This window comes from Centruroides sculpturatus, unplaced genomic scaffold (genome assembly GCF_000671375.1).
Source record: "Centruroides sculpturatus isolate CEXI.00-Female unplaced genomic scaffold, Cexi_2.0 scaffold1244, whole genome shotgun sequence".
NCBI lineage: Eukaryota > Metazoa > Arthropoda > Arachnida > Scorpiones > Buthidae > Centruroides > Centruroides sculpturatus.
Genome location: NW_019385519.1, coordinates 163,094 through 188,389, shown reverse-complemented (window position 1 = coordinate 188,389; position 25,296 = coordinate 163,094). Strand labels below are relative to the sequence as shown.

Here is a 25,296-nt window from a genome sequence, read left to right as displayed (position 1 = left end):
TTTTTTTTTAATTTTGACTTTTGACAAGAAAATTGAAATTTATAGTTTAATTCAGCAAAAGTCAAAAGATATGTTCTTTATTTCTTTATAATTAGAAAAGAAAAAAATTTGCATGCTGCACGTTTGAATATACAGTATAATAAAATAAGTCGACCCCCCTATAACACTGTTGATTTTTCCGTTTTATATGAATTCCATGTTGTACGAGTCATTTAGATCTTACAAATACGTGTGTCGGGCTGTGAACGGCTCACGTATTTGTAAAATATAAGCGACTCGTACAACATGGAATTCATATAAAACGGAAAAATCAACAGTGTTATAAGGGGGTCGACTTGTATGCAATAGACTGTATTTTCTCTGTATGCAATTAGACTGTATTGTCGACTGTATTTTCTCCTGGTAATGCTCCATGTGGGGCCAGGAATGTACAGTACTTGACAGTACTGTACATAGTAAATAAAAATAAATGAATGAAATATGCAATAGAATTTATAATTTTATTACAGAAGTAATCATTTTGAAATATTGGTGAAGTTATAAAACAAAGTGTAATTTTTTTACAACAAATTAGCCTATTATAATTTATATGAAAATTAAGATACGAGTTGAATATAATAATGGATGTTGCATTATTACTATATCAATCTCAATACTGAAAGTAGAATCAATGCGTTTTGAATTAAGTTCACTTTTTAAACAGCCAAGTAACACGAGTATAAAATAAATATTGTCTTGAAACATAGATTTTAAGTAACGATTACTACCGTACATTTCCTTTAAATGTTAATTGATTGAAGGAAGCAAAATATGGCTTTTGATATAGGGTTTCAGAAATTAAGGTATGAGTTTAAGGTAAACGTAATTAATTAAAGAATAAGTGTGTAAAGCTTTCTGTAGAAATAACTAATGGGCAAATCTCAACTAAAATTATTATACATATTGTCCTGAACATGCGATTTCGATTTTCGGGAAAAACTTTTACTTCAAAATTCAGCCTTTAAGGCAAAAATCTTAATGACTAGTCATTGGGAACCAAAAGAACCGGGATCCGCCTATATTTTCATCAAACAAATTACTCAATAGCCAAGTCAGGCGTCTTCATAACAAATTATTTAGTTTTTGTATTACTAAATTGTTATAAAAATAAAAATCACTTTCCACGGAAGGCATTCCCAATGCCCGCAGAACAAAGAGTTAAAAATAAAAAAATCTCCAAAATTATATACAAGCATTACAAAACTTCTCTCTAGATTTATTTGTCACTTTCGTCTTGTGTACACTAAGGCCTTTTTTCCATGCCTATCGTGGATTGAATCAGGACCACGATAAGGGCAGCGGAGAGGTGAGGGATAGAACCAGACACATCCGGGACAGAACACACCAGAAAAATCCCTAGAGTTACTCGCCCAGGTTCGATCCCTGGTCCCCAAATCGGTAGTCTGAAGCCTTAACTGCCTGGCACTTTTATTTACCTATCAACCAATGATCCTAAATGAAACTGTTCCTTAAGTTATTCATCAATATAATAGGAACTAATACGAAACATGAGAAGCAAATACATAAGTTATCAGATATAAGTGTAGCCTATGTATTTAACTGAATCACTCGTGGTCTCACTTTTCAGAATAATTAAAAAATACCATACTAACTTTAAACGTTTTGGTTTATAACAAAGTATTCAATTAAATAATAAAGCTTGCACAATATCATCTTTATTACAATCTATCAACGCTTTACATCCTGTTAATATAGTAGTATAAGATTATCATATCAAATACGCAATAAAAAATATTTTGACTCGCCTGTTTAAATTTCAGTTTCAGTTTTGGATCATTTATCTTCGTGATCAATGAACGTTTTTTAATAATAGATTCGTTTCTAATATATTTCCAGAATTGACCGCTGATGCATTCATATTTTCATTTGAGCCAGTTGAAAACAGTATCGAGAATTATACTTTTATTTCAGGTTAGTTAAATTTAACAACTAAATTTAAGATAATCTAAAGTATAAATTTTTGAAACGCATTGGCATTATAGAATTACCTTTATATGCGGATGGCCACTCTTTTTTACTATGTTAATACTTAATTATTTTCATATAATTTACTAATAAATATATCAATATATAGTAGTATTTATTTAATTTTTTATGTATTGATATATATAATTTTTTAAGTAAAAAAAAATAATTAAAGCTAGTATCTCGGATTCCTATTAGCCTAAATTAACCTCTAAAAAGCTTTATAACCTCAACCAAATATATTTGCTTTAAATGATCATTTACTAACTATTTGCTAGCATTAATCATTGTACTATAAAATCAGTTTTAAACTTTTATTTGCAAATTGGAATAGGCATAAAAAATTATTATTATTATTCTATTTTAATATTTCCAATTAAATTTACTGTTTTGAAATTATATATATGAGCTAAATAATTAAATGATAAAAATTATTTAGTACTAGGCCTATAGTAATATTTATAATTAATAAATAATGTATTTAAAATTAAACATTTCATCTTGTTTTTATAAATAAAATATAATAAAAAAATTATGATAAATGATAAAACTTTTATTGAAAAGATAAAACAGATAAAATACTGAACCAAAGGTATTGCCTAGATAAATTTATCAAAAACTGAAGACTGAGGTTAATAAAACTAGTAAAAAAAGTGTCAGAATGATAATTATATTTTTAAAAACTTATACAAGGAAATAATTGAAGGGAAAAACAGAAATTTTTTATCTTTCTTCAAGAATAAGGATTATTAAAATGAAAAATAAGGTGTTATGTCAAAACTAAAAATTAATTACTTTTTAGTTAATGTAACTAGTTAAATAACTGTTTATTTAAGAAAACATTTTAAGTTATTTGAAAATTAAACATTTTTGTATTGGTAACAAAAGTGTGCTTCATGGTCTTTTACCTTTCAAGATGTAGCTTGTTTCAAGATATGTAGGCTTGTGTGTTAATGAATATTTAAATCAGAAAAACTACTGTATTTGTCATGTAAATATAGCCTTGATGAGAGATCCTGGATCTTGGGGCTAGGGGCTCTCAAGCCCTTCAACACATTCTGATGTGATGCTCTCATTTATTTCATTTCTTTTCTCTTCCTTTATGTACTTGAAATTAAACTTAACTAACTTAAAATTAACTTAATTTTCTCGGATCTCATACTTAGGTCCCAGGGCTGCAGTCTTGATTTCCTTTTCCTCTCACTGGCCATGTATAAAAAACATCAATTATTCCTTTTATTGCAAGATTATTATTATATCCAGTGTACTATATACTGTATATTTATTCCAAAATTGTTTGGATTGTTAAACTAGAGAGATATCTAGATCATCCATGCCTGAATTTGAGTCTGAATGTAAAATAATTTAAAGGTCAAATTTTGAAAAAATAAAGTGCTTTATATGCTGCAAAATATGGTGGATATTATTAGTTGACATAATATAGTTAGTTTACATTTGTTCTCCAGAGTAAATAGATTAAAGACACATTACTGGTAGTTGTTATATGTTATCTTGCAAGATAATCTATAGCTACTTCCAATAATGTTTTTTAATCTATTTACTACAGAAAACAGTTAAATAATTCCACAAAGTTGAGTAATACAGTATTGTAAATATAGTTGATATAAACTGATTTATTCTTTGAAGCTTTTGTTTCTTATTAATAATGATAAACAGTTTAGACATATTTATATATACTGTATAATTCATAATTAAGTTTATTTAGAATAAAAGAATAAAGTTTTCTAATCAAAATTCATTATGTCTAAATGTAATACATTACATTTTTAAGAATTGTATAATACTTTATGTAATAATAAATGGAACAAACTGGTACTAAATTTAGTTTTTTAAGCTAAATTTAAATACTGAATCTAAAAGAATTCATAAAACCATTAATCTTTTGATAGAGTTGTAACATTCATTTTTTTAACTTTAAATTCCGAAATCACAAATTGAAAGAATATATATTTCATAATATTTTTAAAAGATAATATAATGGGGAAGATAACAATAAAATTGAAAATGAAAACATAACTTACATAAAAGGGTGTGGTGGTATTAATAAATATGATAGAGATATTAAAAATAATTAAATAATAACTTGCCTAGTAGAGATTTTGAATAAACAGAGTGAATAATGTATAATACAGTAGAATTCACTTATTTTGGATATTATCAGTTTAATAATTAGCACGTCTTAAAACACATAAGTTAATAATAATAATAATAATTAATGAATGAATAGATCTTCAAGTTAAACATATTTTTAAAGTTTTAGCATTATCAGAATCAATAAAATCAGATTTCTACCAATTGTAATTATATTTACTTATCCCACTTAATATTACCAGTCAGTTATTCTTAAACAGTGTAGGCGAGTCCTGGTGATTATAATAAATGCTTAACTGCCTCTAAGCTCTTCTAAACACAGGATCCTGTATGATTGGACAGCCATGAAGCCAGCATTGCAAACAATCTTTGATATATTCATTGATTACTGTACTTATGAACAACATAGACAACAAACTTTTTATATGTTAAAAATTATACATAATATCATATTTTATTAAATAAAAAATCTTTTATTAAATATTTCTAAATAAATAATAAATTACAAATGTTTTATAAAAACATTTAGACTAATAGGTAAATTTAATTGTTTTTATTAAAACAATTAAATGAATCTATTTACATTAATCAAACTTTTATATATAAAATTTTGTTTACGTGAAAGTTTAACAATTATATTAATATACAATATATAAAATACCAATACTGTACTGCATTTTGTATGTATTGAAGTAACTATACATAAAATAAATTTTAGTATAAAATTTATCATATTGAAAAATATTCAGGTATAACTTATATTTTTAATAGTAAAATAAGTTGTTTGGTTGGTTGCTCTTTTTAAATTTAAAGAAAATATTTTTTATACAAAATCTCCATTTTAATCTTTAGCTTATGTAAAATGAATAGCTTTCTCCAAGTCTTCATACTGTAAAAAAGTAATATTCAAGAAATTAAATTGTTTTCTTATTATCACTTTATTTTAAATTTTAAATAAGAATGCCTAATGAATAAGAAAAAATTTCTTTTCTGTGAAAGTTTTACTTATTTAATGTAAGTAAGTTGTAACAGATGAAATAATAATATATAAATAAAATATAATCATTTAATGTTTTATTAAATGATTTTATTAAAAACTTGAAATAATATATTATTTTAAAAACTTTATAAACTTACTCAGAAACACATCAAATGTTGAAAGAATATTAAAAGATTTTACAATGATAAAAATCTTTTTCCAGCTGGCTATTCTGAAAATGAATAGTTCAACTACTGCAGACCTTTTGCCAATGTTTGTGCAACAAATTCTAAACAATGGTGCAACCAATTGTCTCTCCTCTTAGATTTTGGGTGATAGAGGAGCTATCTCTGCCCATAATGAAAATAAACATCAACATAATTGTCAAATTTGCAGTGGCATGTGGTGACATTTGATGATAGGAAAGCTGTGCCAGCCCTGCATAGAATCATTGGAAGCATTATGATATTTTGGTGTGTAGCATCCATGAGCTAAATCATGCTTCCACAGATGGCACGCCACTGCAAATTTGACAAAATATGTAATTTTAACTTTCCTTCCATTCTGAAATACCAAATGGGACTCTGGAACAGGCTGTAAAAAAAATGTGTCTATTTACCTCTCTTAGAAACCATCCAGGATCCAGCCAAACATCATTCCCACATACAGGAACTTGTAGATCTCAAGTGTCACTCCTCCATGTTCAAAGGGGTAACTTACCTTCAAGCAAGAAACTTACAATAGTATGTATTTCCAGGATATTCTTGTAACACACTGCAATGACCATATTTACACAAAATATTTCATAAACCTTTGTACAAGCCTCTGTTCATCCTGATGACTTCACACAATTCTTACATCTTTAAGGGCAGCCATTTTCAGATCCTTTTCCATAAGAGACTTCACCCATTCTACTGACATCCAAGACAGAGATGAGGAACTTGAGCACATATTACAGTTAGTGTTCCACCACAGCTAATTCTGTAGCTTCATCAAAAACCTAGTTCAGCACTACCAGGAACATCTTACAGCAAGAGTGATAAGTTATACAAGGCCCTCAAATACAACAAGAGCCTTCTGGTGTTATAAAGAGATGGTGAGAGCTAAAAACATCCAGCTCACTTACAAAAAATCCAACAACTCATTATTCAAAAATGCCAAAGATCTAGAAGAAAAAAGTATTTACCAGGTATTTACTCTATCTCTATCTATATTCTAAAATGGTAAACAAGACAACAAAGAAGAAAATAAAAAACCAAAAGTAGATTGTACTAGATCACATTTTACTCATATTTTGCATTGTAACAAAGTTTACATCATTGTGGAAAGTAATCATTTTGAGTATGTAAAATAATCATGCATCAACATCAGTGAAGTTTTATTTTTCATTTAATCAAATGTTGGTGTTTTCCTTTCAACTAGATCATTCAATCATATCTATGGTTGTGTTGTATTCACAGAGGACAATCCACAATGCGATTGTGAGGTGGACCAAACACCACTTCACTTAGTTTTTCACTGCAATATGTACAATCACATTAGATATAGTTTAATGAGAGCTGCTATTCTTGAAGAGTACAACTGGCCTTGAAACCCGCACCAACTCATTCACAAGCATACAATGTTCCATCATCTCCTCACATTCATATCCCCTAGTGGGGTTCTTGAGAGCACTCACTCCAGGTCATGGATGGCAATTAGCTTTCCCTTGCTTTGTTTCAACTGTCAGTACATAGCTGCGTTTAAATTTTGTATGTTAATTCTTATTTTCTGTCTTCTTTTCAGTCTAAATTCAGTTAGTTTAAGTTAGTCCTAGTTGTAAGTTAGATTAGTTTCTGGTTAGGTTAAATTAGACTATAGTTTAGATAGAGTTAGATAGCCTAATAAATAGGATTTAACAATTTGGACGGCTTATCATACCTATGCCAAAAGAAAACAAAAAAAAAAAAGACCAGATCTTTTACAAAAAAGTTAGTGTTTAATAATCACCTTCAAATTTCGGTAAGGCATTTTATATATCAAAAATTCCTTTTTATTGGTTAACTATCAGTGTTATAATTATATGTTGGTGCTATGTGTTTGTAAGCTGATAAGGGGTTCTTGTACCCGAAATACATCCTTACCTAAATTTGAAGGTGATTATTAAAAACTAACTTTTTTGTAAAAGATCTAGTCTTTTTTTTCTGTCGGCCTTGGTGTGATAAGCCCTCCAAATTGTTAAATCCTATTTATTAGGCTATCTAACTCTATCTAAATTAAAATCATGGGCTAAAAGTGTCATTTATTATTATTAGACTAGAGTTGTTAGCTTCAGTCATCTAGTTAGGTTTGTCCTACATTTTGATAGGTTAGTTTAGTTAGTGAGTAAGTTAATATTTAAAAAAATAGTAATAAATAAATAATTAAATTAAAAAAAAAATTGAAGTATTGCTTGTTTGTCTACTGTCAGTCCATCCGTCTCGTCTAGTTTGTTGTTGTGTTCAATTGTTTTCACACTGTCTGTCTAGCTGTTAATAGTATCGAGATTTGCGCTCGTGTTTAGTTTTATTAGTATTAAGTAGTTATTAGTCTTCCTATTAACATTAACTTCTACACTTGGCACTAACTTCAACACTAATCTATTCATGTTGGCACTCAATTATTGGTGTTTGCTACACAAAGGTTTTCTTTTAGACCTTTTGGGAGACTACGGCCTTGCAGCCTAAAAACTGCATGCCAGCAACAAATGTAGAAGGTACAGTATTCTGTTCAGAGGAATCCTACCTTTCTCTACTGTCTATCTTCTCTCCCTCCCTTCTCCCCTCCCTTTTTCCTTATCTTCTTTTCCATTGGCTAAATCCTTGTGTTTGGTTAATATCTTTCATATATGTATGTGTTGTATTCAGTTCCATCCATCTTGCACCTTTATTAGGAAGTGGTGTACATATAGGTACCATATAATTACAACCTGTTTTGGGGTTCCATTTGGTATTTCAAAATGAAAAGGAAGCTTATATTATACATTTTGTCACTTTCTACTAAATTAACACTGATATCTATTTCCATTACAGATAGAGACAGCTTTCAACCTTAATGGCTTAAGGTGGCAGGATGTAGATGGTGACACCATTGTTTAGTACAGTACATGCTCAACATGTCAGTGCAATCACTGAAGAACTTTTAACAGTGTATATTTTTTGTTTTTGAAATAATTAGTGAGGAAAATACTTTTTTCATTACCATATATAAATAAATATCATCAGATGTATTGACTAATTTTTCCTTAGATTTGTAATATGCTACATGGCAATCCAAAACATTCATCAATATTAAATCAATTTGAGTACAGTTAGATTTATAATATGGTCCAGAGTATTTCAATTATTAGATTTCTAGAGCTTTTCTAAATATGTTTAAATCATTGAGTAAAATAACTGAAATTCCTCAAAAAAAATATATATATATACATAATAATAATAATAATAATAATTTTAGTTTTGTTTTGGTTGCTATGCCTTGACTCTGGTCCGGCATAGTACACAGCCACCGGTGTGAACCGAGTACAACTCACAAAACCCAACATAATAATAATAAGAGACACTGAAATATTTTCCAAAAATATTTTCTTATTTTCATTTTGTAAAACATGCATATATTTTCCAAAACTATAAAAAAATAAATATCCTGATCCTCCAAAACTGAAAAAAAATTAATTATTACAAAAGATTTTTTTTTACAAAGAAAATAACTAAATACAAACTTTTATTGATGAAAAATTGATGAAATTCTTTTCATCAATTTCATAAATTTTTAGAAATAAGTTTTATATTCTTTTATAAGACATTTCTATTTCTTGTATTTGCTTCATGTCTGGTTGTTGTCTGTTACTTTCATTAACAGCCATCAACATCCATTGTGATACCAGACTTATTAAATACAAAATACAAAATATTGCCAATTAGGAAATCAACATTTATTGGTTTATATTATCTGGGAAATGCATTTCAGACTTTCTTGTCCCTCATCAGCCCCTATACAAGTTATACATTGTAATTGTAAATCTTTTTAGACAAATCAATATACATAAATAAGAATTCTTACCTATGTATATTCATTTGTCATTTCTAATTTGTAAAATGTTTGTAAGATAAATTAATAAGGTATATATCTAAGTTTCTTTGAAATTCTTCAGCTTCCTAAAACTTGAATATATTTGAAAACTTGATTTGCATTATTCATGAGATTCTTGACAAGAAATTTTTATAATTCTTTGACACACTACCACCTGTGGCAGATTAAATACCACCTGAGTTTTATTAACGCTCCCTTGTCTCATCCTTTGTTGGATAGTTGGCTTAATAAGATAAGACAATGGCAACACATGAGCGATCTGAGTGAAAAGTACTGAAATATCATTCAAAACACTCATGTATACCTTCCATTAAAACATTTTTTACTTTCCCAGCTCTGTTATATATAACAGGGAAAGTGTAATCAATCAAAATTTTTACAATTTTGGACTCAGGAAACTTTGAAACATCAAGAAATGCAAAATAATTCAGGGGTTTTTCTGTGGGTCTGTGTATGTGTGTGAAGCACAATTTTGTTCACCCTGTTTGAACCTTAATAATTCCTGCTTTGTATAAAAAATTTCTGAAATTTTGCATGGAGGCTTGTGTATTAGAGGGATTGATGCTATTAAATTTCAGTAATGAAAGGTTGAGGGGAGCTAGAGAGGGTGGTCACATGTCATATCTCACATGGGGTTGAGCTTAATGAAGATTTTACATATTGTTAGCATTTACAGATCTTTATAAAACTTGTTTCTACACTCAAAATTAAGTCCTTTGCTATTTTATAATAATTAAAAGTATATAAAGTTTTTATAACAAAATCTCATAATAGATGACACCATATATAATTTTATTTATTTATGATTAAAAATTAAAAAATGATTTTTTAAAGAAAATCTCCTAACAGCCAGGAAAGTTACATAACTTGTTGCTAGATTTTTTTTTAATTATGATGTTAAAGAGTATAAAGTTATTGCCATACTCTTGAGTGTTTATGGCAATACAGTCAACCCCTGTATAAGATCATTGATTATTCCGTTTTATATGAATTCCATGTTGTACGAGTCACTTAGATTTTACAAATACGTGTACCGGGCTGTGAACGGCTCACGTATTTGTAAAATTTAAGTGACTTGTACAACATGGAATTCATATAAAACGGAATAATCAATGATCTTATACGGGGGTCGACTGTAACTTTATAAGCTATCATACACAGAGATAACATTAAATTTTGTTTATTAAAGATATTTAATATAATCATTGTGCAATATTAATGTTAATAAAGAATTTTTTTGCTTTTTATGCTTTCAGCATTTTTATTCAAAAATCAGCATTTTTCTACCAACTTTCCAGCTATTCCCCATTCTAAAGATTGGCAAATATGCAAATGGTTATTATTTTCATAAACATTTCATTTTCAATGCTTTTATCTGGTTTGATTTTATCATTTCTTGGTTTCTCAAGTTAATTTGTGAATCTATGAATTGCATATCAAAATCTGCAAACTATTCAAAGGAATAAAAAGGAATGGTAAATTTTTTATTCTGAACATACCTCAGTTATTGTTAATATTTATAATTTAAATTTTCTTTTGTATTCTCATATAGCCACTTATCATTCTTGCTGTATTTACATGGAATATTTTTCTTGATTCTTCTTAGAAACTCAACTCCAGTATCAAATATCATGGGTATCATTAAAAATTTATGTTTGGTATTCAACAAGAAATATCTAAATGCCCCAATTTACTAACTCACTTTTATTTTATATTGTGATGTCAAATCCCATTAACATTCTTATCATTTCAGAACTGTAATGTATGACTTTTATTTTTAATTATTTTGTCTGCTCTTGGTCTTATAAAGGAAATTATTATTCATCTCTTTTTTGTTCCATTTAATGTAATCCTTTATTTTCCAAACTTCAACTTTTAATGGTTTGAAAAACATCCTAAACATCTCTGTAATAATTGAATAAATATTTTTAGAAAGTTATTTTTAGAAAATAATTTTATTTTTAAGAAATTGATAGAAGAAATAAATGCATATCATTTTAAAAATGTATTTATCTTTTAAGGTTACATAAAATGTACAATTATTAATTATGCATGAACAATTAATATGACTTTTATCAATTATTACTTATGCAGGATAATTATAATTAAACTCAAACTATAGCCCCATATTGAATTAACCAAACACCTAATAAGTTTTTTACAGGTTATAAATGTACTATTAAGTAATTAATTAACAGCACAGTTATAGTCTGTTCAGTTAATATAACTAAACTTTTTATTTATAGTAATATACAGAAAAAGACATTCAAAAAAATATGAGAATATAATTACTAATTATATACAGGGTGTCTCAGTTAAATGTTTCAGAATTCTAAGAGGGGTAGGGTGCATCCCGATGACTCGGAATCATATAGCAATGTGGGGTCGAAATACTTTCCTGACGCAACCACCTCAACAGTGGATTGGACGTGATGGTCCCATGCATTGGCCTGCTCGGTCACCAGACCTATCATGTCTTGATTTTTATTTCTGGGGGCATATGAAAACACTGGTTTATGACACCCTCCATTGACAATGCCGAGGAGCTGGTTGCAAGAATCACAGTAGCTGCCAGAGAAATTCAAGATGAACCTGGATTATTCCAGAATGTTCAGAATTCCATGCGCTGTAGATCTGAAGTCTACATTGCAGTCAGTGGAAGAAATTTCGAACACTTTCTTTGACACATGTTCCTTTTGCTTTTGTACATTTATTATTAAAATGAATATTCACTTATGGTCTTCTTCTTTATGATGTTTCTGTGTACATCACTGCTTCAGGAAAGCATTTCTGACCCTGCATTGCTGTATTATTCCGAGTCGTCGGGATGCACCCTATCCCTCTTAGAAGTTCTGAAAAATTTAACTGAGACACACTATATAAATACATTTTTATGTCCAAATACATAAAACTTGGACATAAAAGCACCTGAATTGTGTGTCCCTCTATAATCATATTTGGCTCATGTGTTATACTCTCATAGTTTTTATATTTTTCTTATTTGCATGTTTATTTGTATTTTGTTAACCTTGTATATTTTTTAAGTTTATTTTTATTTATTGTTATTCATATATTTTTTCTTAAGTTATTTATTTAATTTGTTTCCATTTAAATTCATATTTTTAAAATATCTCATAGGTTAAAATTTAAATGGAATGTTCTATTCTTTGAACATTTTCTAAAAACAGTTTTAATAAACCTGATGATGGCCTATAGGAGTAGGCTGGAAATGTTAGTTATTAAAAATATTCTCTCAGCAAATGCATAGGTCATAAATTTGTAATTTATCTTGGCTGAGCACATATGAACTGTATGACAAAGGAAACTTCTAGGTCTGTTAATTATGACTATTTGGCAGTGGAGGACTAAAGAAAGAAGGGAAGAAAGAGTAAAAATCAAACAAATGATGAAAGACTGATGGAGAGTGTTAGGAAGAGAGATTGAACTGATTTGAAGCAATTAAAGAATCTTTTGAGTGATTTCAAGAAACTATTTTAGGTATGTGATACTAGTACCTACTGATTCAATGCTTTTCATTTAAGAATAAAAAAAAAGCTGGCAAGGGTTCTTGCATGACTTTCCTGGCACTCAAACAGGAGGTTAAGAGGATCAGGAAGGAAATATAATAATTTTCAGTTATACCATGATATAAAATTTAAATAATAAAAGCTTAAAGAAAATAATTTTTCACTTTTATAATCATTTAAATGGGGTTTTTTGGACAAATAAACCAAAATGTTATGGTTACATTAAGTTACTGTAATTGATGTCAGAGAGGCCCAAATATTGGTGTGAACTCTATCATGAGTGATTTATATTAATATTTTGCATCTTTGTTAAAAAAAAATTAATTGTATATGTATTTTATTGTTTATAGACTGAAGGGAGATCAGTGAGAACTCTTATCCAAAATGTATTTAAATAAAATTGTCTTCTGAGTAATTCTTGAATTTGGGTGAACGTTGGATTCAAGGACATAACATTTCAGTTTATTTGTCCAAAACACCCCTTTTAAGTGGTTATAAAAGTGAATGATTATATCCAGCAAATATTGCTAGTTTTAGTTTTGCACTGGAAATAATTTTGTTGAGTTAAAATAAATTTCTCTTTTTAAAAAAACAATATTTAAGTTTAAAAATACTGTGTAGTGACATATATTATGAGATTTTATTTTTTTTAAATTTTTATATTATTAATTATTATAAAAAGGAAAAAAACCTCATTTTTGAAGTAAGGGTGAGTTTTCTAAGAAATTGTAAATGCCAACAGAGAATAAAATTTTTCATTAAGTCTGATTCCACTGAAGATATGACCCAACCCCCTCTATCTCCTCATCCATTCACCTTTAATCATTCAATCTTTAATAGAATCAAAGCCTTATATATAGAAATAACTCTGCCAAGTTTTAAAATTTTTGGCTTCTCCAATTCTGAGATATAATACAAAATAAATGCCTACACACACCCAAACCCACACCCTCACAGAAATCGTAGATCAAGAAAAAACACCAGATCAAAATTTGACTCAGCCATCTTTTCCTGTTATATTCTGTAACAGCTGGGAAAGTAATGTTGTGGCCAACACCATATCCTAGTTTTACAAATGATCTGTTACTCATTTATACATTATTATTATTATTATTTATTATTTAATAATTCACAAATCACAATCCTGTATACTGTTTAAACAGTATATATACAAACGTACACATACACATACATTTAATGGGAATCATAATTTCCCCTAATGGGGATCAGTCTTTCCCCACACCGCTTTTGCATAACAGGGCTAATACTCATTTATACAGTCGACCCCCCTATAACACTTGATTATTCCGTTTTATATGAATTCCATGTTGTACAAGTCACTTAGATTTTACAAATACATGAGCCTGGCACACGCATTTGTAAAATCTAAGTGACTCGTACAACATGGAATTCATATAAAACGGAATAATCAAGTGTTATAGGGGGGTCGACTGTAATAGGCTGAATGAGCTCTAAAACCAGTTATATACAGTATATACAGAGAAAAACTTGGCAGATGCTGTATTTCTCAGGTTTCTAAACAGTCATATATTTCAGATATATTTTAACATCTATATACAGTATATATACAAATATAAAATATCTTACCTTTGTGTCAAAGTTTCTTGTCACTTCAAGCCATTAAAAGTTGCCAAATTCTTTTTTATACAGAAACATCTCCTTATAATAAAATTAAGAAAACAGATAAATTTTTATAGTATATACCACATTTAATATTCAGTTTAAACATATTATCTGTTTATTACATAGTCTACATAGTAAATTGATAAGATGTAGAAATCTGTGTAAACTACACTAAATAATATGAAAACTTTTGTAAATTGAATTTAAATCTTAAAAAAGAAAAAAGTATTACATTTAGTAGCTTTAAAATGCATATTGACAAAGTAAAAATAATTTGCTAAACAAAGAGTATACTTTTGCATTGGTTTAAAAATTCTTAAAGGCAACATCTGGAGACAGGGACTGTTTTATATGGGGCCTACTCTATCCTGGGTCCCATACAATATATAGTTTTGCCTTATAATATGCACTGTTTTGTACCTAAAATTTATCTGAAAATTAGGATACAACCTACAGGCTACATCTATCTTATATCGTGAAGGACATTTTTCCCCAAAAAATTAATTGAAAAATTAATTGATGCATCCAATACAGTGTCTTATAGCAAAAAGTGAAAAATACAGTAACTGAAAATCTTGAGACAAGAACTTGTTAACTCTTTTTCAAATTTCTGGGAAGGTCATTCTAAACTTCCAAATTTGTTCTGTACTTTAGGACAGATAACAAGTAATTAATAATAATAAAGGTTGAAACTAAATCTCAAATATTATATAGATATAACAGAGACTTATCACACTGTTACTGGTAACATCAAAATAGCACTTCTATCCTCAGAATGCAACTTTATTACTGGTATGCATTTTGGTACAAGATACATAAGACCTTCATCAACCATGCATAGAAATTTATAGATATCTGTTGTAGAGCAAATTCACAGAGGAATTTATATTAATTAGAATTTACAATATAAACATACCTGTTCAAGATTTACTTCCACCTACACTACACAGTACAATGAGGATTCATTATAAGCTACAGTAGACCCCCCCTATAATGCATAGATACGTTCCTCGTTATACGAATTTCACGTTGTAGGAATCCTTAAATACACGAGCCAATTGCAGCCCGACACGTGTGAAGTTTAGGGACTATGGCTGTTTGAAAGGTTTTCTTCCATAAAGTTAATTGATTCTAGACTAATTCAACTTAACATTTCCAAAACACATATAATTTTTGGGAATAATCCATATAAACTATGCTATAAACAAAAAATTGTAGGATTACTTATTGAGTGTGCACCATTCGATGTCACCATTGCTTAAGCTTGTTTTCATCGCGGAGCAGCGCACCAAACGGCGGCCGTGATTTCTGATGTTATTTTTCTGTGAAAAATTTGTTGAACTTTGGAGACATCATTAATAGATATAATTTTTATGGCCATTGAATAAGAAATGTTTCTTTCACAAGAAATGTATAAAATTACAGTGCTGTATTAGACTTACAGTACCTAATTTACATACTGTACAGACGATAGTAAACTCAACTTACTCGCCTAAACTCTCCGTAGCGTGGCGCTGGATGGCGGAAAGTATATATATAATTATAATAAAGTTACAATAAATTAAGTTAATATATAATTATATNTATTTGTCAGAAAATGACTGATGAAATGATTATCGAATCCATTTGCAGTGACGAAGATTGTCAAGAAAAAACAGATGATGATGAAGAAAGTGCCAGTGGGATAGCTGATATACTACTAACAACCAAAGAAGCAATAATAGCCATGGAAACTGTTATAAAATGGGTTGAATCAGAAGAAAATATAACAGTGTCAGATTGTTGCAATTAGCATCTTTCAAAAGGAAAATGATACAGAAGTTATAAAAAAGCAAACAAAAATTACTCACTTTTTTAAGTGATGTTTTGTAATTGAAATGATGTCGAATACATAGATTTTAGTCAAGTTATAGATAGTGTTTGTTTTTACATACAGTACTGTATTTTCAAGCACACCTTATGTAGGTAAATAAAATAATACTGTACATATACAGTATGTACTGTACTTATTAATATGTATAACTATGTTATGTGAATTTTAATAAAACACTTAATAAATAAATTGGTTTTTTATTAAAATACATAATATGTATGTAATTGATGGGATGTTTCAGTTTATAGCTCAAATTGTTCTGAGTAAATTTATTGTGTTGCCACTGCGCCACTCAGTATAATGCAGTTCACCCTATAACACGGGAGTTGATTCCCGCCTAACATGTGCGTTATATCAGGGGTTCACTGTACTGGCTTTAAGAGTTGCATTTTCAACCCACTAACATATTGTGCTAAGGTGGTACATGTTTTATGTATCAATGTCATGCTGGTGTTCCTTAATCCTGTATGTTTGTGAATCATATGTTGTGACAGTACGCCATTGTATATATATACAATGGCGTACTGTCACAACATATGATTCACAAACATACAGGATTAAGGAACACCAGCATGACATTGATACATAAAACATGTACCACCTTAGCACAATATGTTAGTGGGTTGAAAATGCAACTCTTAAAGCCAGTACAGTGAACCCCTGATATAACGCACATGTTAGGCGGGAATCAACTCCCGTGTTATAGGGTGAACTGCATTATACTGAGTGGCGCAGTGGCAACACAATAAATTTACTCAGAACAATTTGAGCTATAAACTGAAACATCCCATCAATTACATACATATTATGTATTTTAATAAAAAACCAATTTATTTATTAAGTGTTTTATTAAAATTCACATAACATAGTTATACATATTAATAAGTACAGTACATACTGTATATGTACAGTATTATTTTATTTACCTACATAAGGTGTGCTTGAAAATACAGTACTGTATGTAAAAACAAACACTATCTATAACTTGACTAAAATCTATGTATTCGACATCATTTCAATTACAAAACATCACTTAAAAAAGTGAGTAATTTTTGTTTGCTTTTTTATAACTTCTGTATCATTTTCCTTTTGAAAGATGCTAATTGCAACAATCTGACACTGTTATATTTTCTTCTGATTCAACCCATTTTATAACAGTTTCCATGGCTATTATTGCTTCTTTGGTTGTTAGTAGTATATCAGCTATCCCACTGGCACTTTCTTCATCATCATCTGTTTTTTCTTGACAATCTTCGTCACTGCAAATGGATTCGATAATCATTTCATCAGTCATTTTCTGACAAATATCTTCTCTAGCATCAACATCTAACCAATCAGTCAAAGAATCATTAGTTATTTCTGGCTCATTCAATATTTCCTGGATACGAGAAATTTCAGCCTCAGTGAAGATATTATCTAAAGCTGAATCTGAATGTGTTGTGATCAGAATGATTTGATTTGATCTAATAATCAAGCTGATCTCGAATCGGCTTGATTATTAGATTCATTTAATTTTTTTCAACAGTTTCTAATTGTCTCTGATGTGATTGCCTTCCAGGCAAGTCCAATACTGTAGGACACGTCTTTGAGATCCATTTTTTTAAAAATATGTTGACATCAATGTCTGATGCTAATAATGACTTCATCATTTCTCTTTGGTAATTTGTTTTGAAAGCACTAATAATGCCTTGATCTAAGGGTTGTATAAGAGCAGTAGTATATATTATTTTACCATCGTCAGACACAAGGTTATCAACCGGTAGATGAGCTGGGCAATTATCTAAGAGAAGGAAAGCTTTTGGATCTAGACTCAATCCTCTCAGAAATTTTTGCACAGAGGGAACAAAGGAATTGTGAAACCAGTCATAAAATATGTTAGAAGTCATCCAAGCGTTTATGCTGTTTTATAAACAACTGGCAGGGAATTTATATTGATTGACTTGAAACATCGTGGGTTTTGACTTTTACCTATAATGAGTGGAGTCAACTTGTGATTGCCAGCTTTATTTACACAAAATAAAGCTGTTATCCTTTCCTTGCTTAGTTTTAATCCTGACTTTTGTGGGTTACTTTTTAGATCTAAGGTTTTACTTGGCAACATTCTGTAATATAATGCAGTCTCATCACAGTTATAAACTTGTGCATCAGTATACCCTTCTTTCTTAATGGAAATTGTGAACTATTTGGAAAATTCTGCAGCACCTTCAATATCACTAGAATTTTCACCAGAAATGGAAATTTGGAAGATGCCATGTTGTTTTTGCCAACACCACAACCAGAAGCCTTAAAATCTTCTTCTGCTTTTAAGCTTACATGGAATTTTTCATCAGCCTGCAACTTTAAAGCAGTTCCACATACAGGAATACCTTCACTTCTTTTTTGCACAAACCATGCATAAAGGCAATTGTCAACATTTTGATTTTTTCCAAGTCTTGTCTTTTTTTGAGTAAGCCCAGCGTCTTGGTCAAGCTTATCAACAAATGATTTCAGTTTTGTCTCCTCTGCCATACAACCCCTTACGGTTCCTTCAGGTATGCTGTATTTGCTTCTTATGTTTGCTTTCAAAACTCCGCTCTTTACTTTAGCAATAATGTCAAGCTTTTCTTTTACTCATCATGCATACAATAATTAAACACTATTCAAAATACATGCAGGAACTCAGTACATACACAATTACTCAATATGCAGTAACAATAAAATGAACTACTCACTAATGCAACACAGACCTGTATAAATGTGTTTGATCTTATTGCGTCGCAAACATCGCCTGCGCTATAACCAAGTGTACAGTATAGCGAGCAGCACTATAATGAAGGTCCACTGTATTTGAAGAGCACTGTCTGAGAATAGTGAAAATTTTAGAGATTTTTAAAGCAAGTATGAGAGATAAATGCATTAATCATAAGGAGTATTCTTCATTATCTATGGCTTGGCAGTCTTTGTTGGATATCCCATTAAAACAAGGAACAAGAATAACACCCAACAAGAGAACATGATTTTTCATGATCCTAACCTAAGGCACATTCTTTATTAATAGTAGTAACTTAAATTACTTGTTTACATTTTTGGATATAAGTCTAGACATGCACTATATTTTCTTTTTTAAAAACATGCTATGTAAAAGAATTACTAAACATTTCAAAATAGAATGTCTTCTGAAAATTTGAAATTTCAATGAAGTTCAAACAAGAGAATAACCTGAAGCAGACTTCTCAAAAAGGCTGAAAATGTTTGTAACTCATACAATTGTCTGCTGGAAACATGAGCAGGGTATGTATATTACAACAGTTACCTCAGTGGCGTACCGTAATGGGGGTGGAAGGGGCACTTTTTAGGGGGCAGCAAAATTTCACAATAAATAATAATAATATCTTGTAAAAATTTGAAACATCCTAATCTATACTTGCATCTTGTGGACAGTCCGGGAATCGGCTCGCCGGGTGAACTAGTAGCTTTTTCATCCGAGGAATTCCCGTGAAACATATTGACCTTTTCTTTTTTTCTTGTACGATTCATTCACATTCATATACACCACTAATATCCAATAGAACTATTTTAAACAGGTCGCTGCACTACCACCGAATTTTTCACTGCTTGTTCTGTGACAAAACTGAATTTTGGTCTTTTAAATTGAAATACCTAAATAAAAGGAGGCCGAAATTTTCCTCTGCCCCTGGCGGCTGACACCCACAGTACGCCACTGAGTTACCTTGGTCCCAATTTCAATAACTCATTCTTGTATGTATATATTATTAAGTAAAAATTTTTAGACTTTAAAAGAAAGTTTTTCAAAAATCCATTCTCACCTCACTAAATTCAGAAGAATTTATTTCTAATTCTAAATCTTCAAACTTATCATTCTGAAAATATGTTATATATTTTAATAAACTAGTAATATGAACAACATATAAAACAATTAGTGAAATAAAAACAAAAAAAATTTTCATTGTTTAATAGCAAAAACCACAATTATCAATCATCAATATACAGTAATTCCTCTGATAACAAGTTAACTTTTTCATTGGACTAAAAAAGATATCCTTATGGGACCTTTTTTATAAGTGTCCAAAAATATAATAATCACTTAGAGCTAAATCAAATAAATATAGAGGATGAGGTAAACTTCACATTTCATATCTTAATTTACAGGTCTTGCATTATCATGCTGCAGACAGACACGAATAAACAGTAAACTAAATTCGTTGAAATTTCTGAATTTAACAACCACATTGCATCAGCACATGAATGTTTCTCTCATTGTTTATGGTCTAAGAAATGTCAAAAAGAACCTTCTGATGGTCTCAGGACAGACAAACATTTTTTAATATTGACCTTATTTGAGTTGAAAGATTTGAAGTATTAATTCATTCTCCATATTCATCCAATTTATCACCAAGTGATAATCATGTTTTTGAATCCTTAAAATGTGTCTCATGAGTATATCACTTCAGATTTCAGATACTGTCATTAAACAGCAACACTCACATAGCAACAAGACTACATCTATTGTAAAATCTGGGTGTTAGTGTCCTATTGACATATGCTAGAAGAACATTGACTTCTTATATAACCAAACATACTACTATTAAAATATATGTTACAGTTTTCCAGTTTCAATAATTTAATCCACCTTCATATTTAAGAGTAAATATATTTAAAATGATAATTGTAAAGTTAGATTAACATGAAATATTAATTGATTTTGTTTTTTTTTTAATTATATAAGTATAAAATAAAAATATCTTAATTCATTAAATAGAATATATTAATTATGTAATAGAATGGATAAAGATTTCTGATACTTTTAAAAATCTTATTTACTTACTTTTATTTTATGTGCAGTGAGCATAAAATCCTCCCAAAGAATTTGGGAGAATATCTTAAAGAACTGTAAAATGTAGCAAAACACTAAATATGTTTACCTACATTTTGCAAGGCCTTGCTGATGAGAAATCCAGAAAATTGTTCTTTTTTACCCATAGTACAATGTGCCACTGATGCCTCAAATTGTCATATGTTAAGTTTGGATATGGTTCTGATATGATCTTAAATAATTGCCCATTTAATTTGTTATTGAGATATTTGTCTGAGAGCAGTGGATTGGTTCATACATGTTGCAAGTGAGAAGGGCCTTACAACTTAGAAGTTAATACAATAAGCTAGTTTTAATGAAAAACTATCAATTTTGTTTTTATTAACTAAAAATAGTGTTTTAGAAATATAATTGTTTCTAAGATTCTACTCTTTTTACAAAATGGTTCCACTATTATTAGTGAAAGAAGCATATTATTTCTTATTTGCCATTGACCACTGTACTGCATTAATTCAGTGATTCAAATATTTAAAAAAAGCCATTCTTCATTGGTTTACAATAATAAATGTGTTATAAATTAATAGTAGTTCTGAATGTCACTAACTAGTTACATTCAGAACACAATCTCATGTATAAAGTTTTTGACATTCTCTACAACTTCATTACAGAATATCAGTGTGTATTTAAAAAACTGTCTTTAAATGTTAATAGTTTTTACACCAAGAAAAATAACAAAACTTACTTGAAACAAAACATAGACTTTACAAGTACTTTAGATAACATTAAGATTATTATCCTCAGCTGTTTTATAATATAACAAACCAATAGGCAATTAATTTAAATTTAAAATAAAAAAGGATGATAATTGTAATGTTAATTATATTTGATGGTATTGAAAGTGTTGCCATCTTTTGAAAATCGCTGACCCAGAAGGCAGGTCAGGTTTGTTCGAACAGAAGTTCCTGACGCATGCGCAATGTCATTTTACAATGCAAAGAATAACATGTATGGTGGTTCTAAATCAGTTACAGTTAGGGACTATGGACTTGCGTAGGAGTAACATAAATTAGGAAAGAACAGGTACAGATGACTTAGCTCTATTGGATATTAGAGAGACGTGTATAATCGTACTATACATGCAAAAACAAAAAGATTGACAGGTTGCATGCCTAACATGGCAGAATTGCAGATGAGTTTCAGTGAGTGTGAGTTCTTTCACTGTTAAGATAGTGTAAATTTGTAAAAATATTTGCAAGAACTTTGTTTCATTGTAATTTCACAATTTCTATGAAATTCCCGGACAAAATTAATAGTTCACCCGGACAGTGAGTCAATTCCCAGACTGTCCGGGTGAAAACCGGACGGGTGGTAACACTAGGTATTGGCAAGCGCCAAATCTGACAGAGGGTGCTGTTTTTGATCCAAGATGGCTGCCGAAACAGATAACGAACCAATTACGTGTTTGTTCAGTGCCTGAGCTGATTCAGTTTCTATTGGTGACGAGTACAGCGAGGACTAAATGGAGAACAAATCATTGAATTTATGTCAAATTCAAGACTATATCGGCGACAGGAAACGTTGTCTTGTAGAAGGTGAAGCCGTTTTGGATGTTGGACACATCATATTTTGCGGATTAAACTCTAACAAGAACACTGAAGTTCATGTTGTTGCTTTAGTGTTGCAATCTCAGATATTGACATTTTAATGCATCTCAATTACAGGGAGAATGCACATGCAAAGTGGGGCTGTCTGGTTTTTGTAAATATGTGATAGCATGTTTATTACACGTTAACAGGTGAGAAGTATTTAAATATTTTAAGCAGTATACACCATGTTCCAATATAAAAACATAGTTTTATTTATCATAATAGTTAAAATTAGTGCCAATCTGAAGGCTACCCTGCTGAGTCATTCAGCACTTATACAACATAGGCCAGTCAAAAGTTTGTAGCACACATTATGTTTTGTGAGTGTGCGTGTGTGTGTGTGTGTACGTTCTCATATATCCAAAACGGCTTCACCTTCTACAAGACAATGTTTCCTGTCACCGATATAGTCTAGAATTTGACATAAATTCAATGATTTGTTCTCCATTTGGTCCTCGCAGTAGTCATCACCAATAGAAACTGAATCGGCTCAGGCACTGAACAAACACATGGTCGGTTCCTTAGCTCAAAAACAGCGCCCTCTGAAGAATTTGGTGCTTGCCAATTGGTAAGATAAAAAATTGGGCTTATGTCATTATATCATCAATATAATATAATATTATATTGATTATTTCAAATTATATTTATTATTTCAAATAGCTCTGAAATATTATATTTATATTTATTAAAAATATTATATTTATTATTTCAAATAGCTCTGAAATGACAAATGTCTTCAAAATTTCATGAGCACTTAAATTTTACAAAGAGATTCTTAGAATTTTATAGTACATCAAACTCCATATTACTTTGCACAAAATTTTTCAGTTAAAATGGATAATTATTTTAAAACTTACCTTGAATTCTTCATTAAGATAATTATCTAATAAAGCATCAAATGAAACCAAATGTAGAAAATTTATAACATCATCTTTTGAATTTGATGTTGGAGTATTTTGGCAAATTAATGCAGTTTTATATTTCTTCACATCTGAAAAATAAAACTTTTAATATAATAAAATGTTTTAAAATTCAAAATTATAAAATTAAGATTAAAATGCTATACAATACTTCATACAGTAAAAAACAATCTTTAAATCCTTGTTAGACTTCTGTATTTTTTTTTCTTCAGAGTAAAATTCTATATATGTAGGCATATAAGTATACCTCATGTTTATCTCCTCAAAACTCTAATTCTCAAACAGAACATACATAATTCAACTTTCAAACACATTGCAGGCTATGAGAGTGGATTTTTTTATATTACCGCCATTATGTATATATATAGTGACTAAAATAAAGTTCTGTTTTAGGAAAAATGTAACAATAACTAAAACATAGTGTTTAAAACTACTAATAATTTGAATCACTAAAAATGACATGACAATGATCTCATTATTTCTTATTTGCCATTGACCACTGTACTGCATTAATTCAGTGATTCAAATATTTAAAAAAAGCCATTCTTCATTGGTTTACAATAATAAATGTGTTATAAATTAATAGTANTAGTAAACTCAATTACCCGCCTAAACTCTCCGTAGCATGGCGCTGGACAATGGAAAGTAGTTCGACTGCTCGTCCACGATGACGAATTGGCAATGACGTTTTACCATGTTTTACGCGTTCCTTTTAGCGTCTTTATACGAATATTGTCACAATTTTTTCGCCACGTTATAGGAATCTCCATTATAGGAACCCACGTTATAGGGGGTCTACTGTATTTTAATTGACAGTTTTCAAATTGGTATTATATTATTAAAATGTTTTGTATTGGAACTTAAATTATATTAATTTAGGTCTGTTTATAATGAATACTCATTGTACAATGCGATGTGGGTGGAAGTAAATCTTGAACAGGTATGTTTATATTGTAAATTCCTCTGCAAATTTGCTCTACAACAAATATCTATATATTTTTTTGTATGGCTGATGAGGGTCTTGTGTACAGAAATGCAATCCAGTAACAAAGTTGCATTCTGATGATAGAAGTGCCATTTTGATGTTATCAGTAGCAGTGTGTTAAGTCTCTGTTATCTCTGCTATACTATTTGAGATCTAGTTTCAACAATTTTTGAGACAAGAAACTCTTTTCAAATAATAGAGGTTAAAAGGCCAGTCAATGAAAAGTTGTCAATCAAAAGTTTGGAAATTATATTTGTCCTGTGCTAAATTCAACAATGTTCAACAAGGAAACTGAGTTAACATCTTGCCACAAAGTTTTCAATTATTAAACTCAATATGAGATGGCAACTCACCTGACTACCTTTAGTTCATATTACATAGTATGTATGAAATTAATCATCCAAGTTCTAGCCAATAGTTAATTTGGCCTTATCATTTGTATATATTTTATTATAATATACACATCCTGCATATGTTTCCAGCAGACCACTGTATGAGTTACAAACATTTTCAGCCTTTTTGAGAAGTCTGCTTCAGGTTATTCTCTTGTTTGAACTTCATTGAAATTTCAAATTTTCAGAAGACATTCTATTTTGAAATGTTTAGTAATTCTTTTATATAGCATGTTTTTAAAAAAGAAAATATAGTGCATGTTTAGACTT

At 29.6% G+C, this 25,296-nt stretch overlaps 2 long non-coding RNA genes across 2 annotated transcripts in view; one reads left to right on the top strand and one right to left on the bottom strand.

The window, feature by feature from the left end:
• Positions 1-1,312: 1,312 nt before the first annotated feature.
• LOC111639754 overlaps positions 1,313-25,296 on the top strand; it is a 74,129-nt gene continuing 50,145 nt past the window's right edge. Inside the window, exons 1-2 of the long non-coding RNA XR_002759131.1 lie at positions 1,313-1,971; positions 12,585-12,724. This is a non-coding gene — a long non-coding RNA (uncharacterized LOC111639754). The remainder of the gene's footprint in view (positions 1,972-12,584; positions 12,725-25,296) is intronic.
• LOC111639753 lies at positions 4,815-24,140 on the bottom strand. Its single transcript, XR_002759130.1, has 4 exons — positions 23,587-24,140; positions 20,077-20,130; positions 14,362-14,433; positions 4,815-5,026 (listed from the first exon to the last, which is right to left on the bottom strand). It is a non-coding gene; the product is annotated as an uncharacterized LOC111639753 (long non-coding RNA).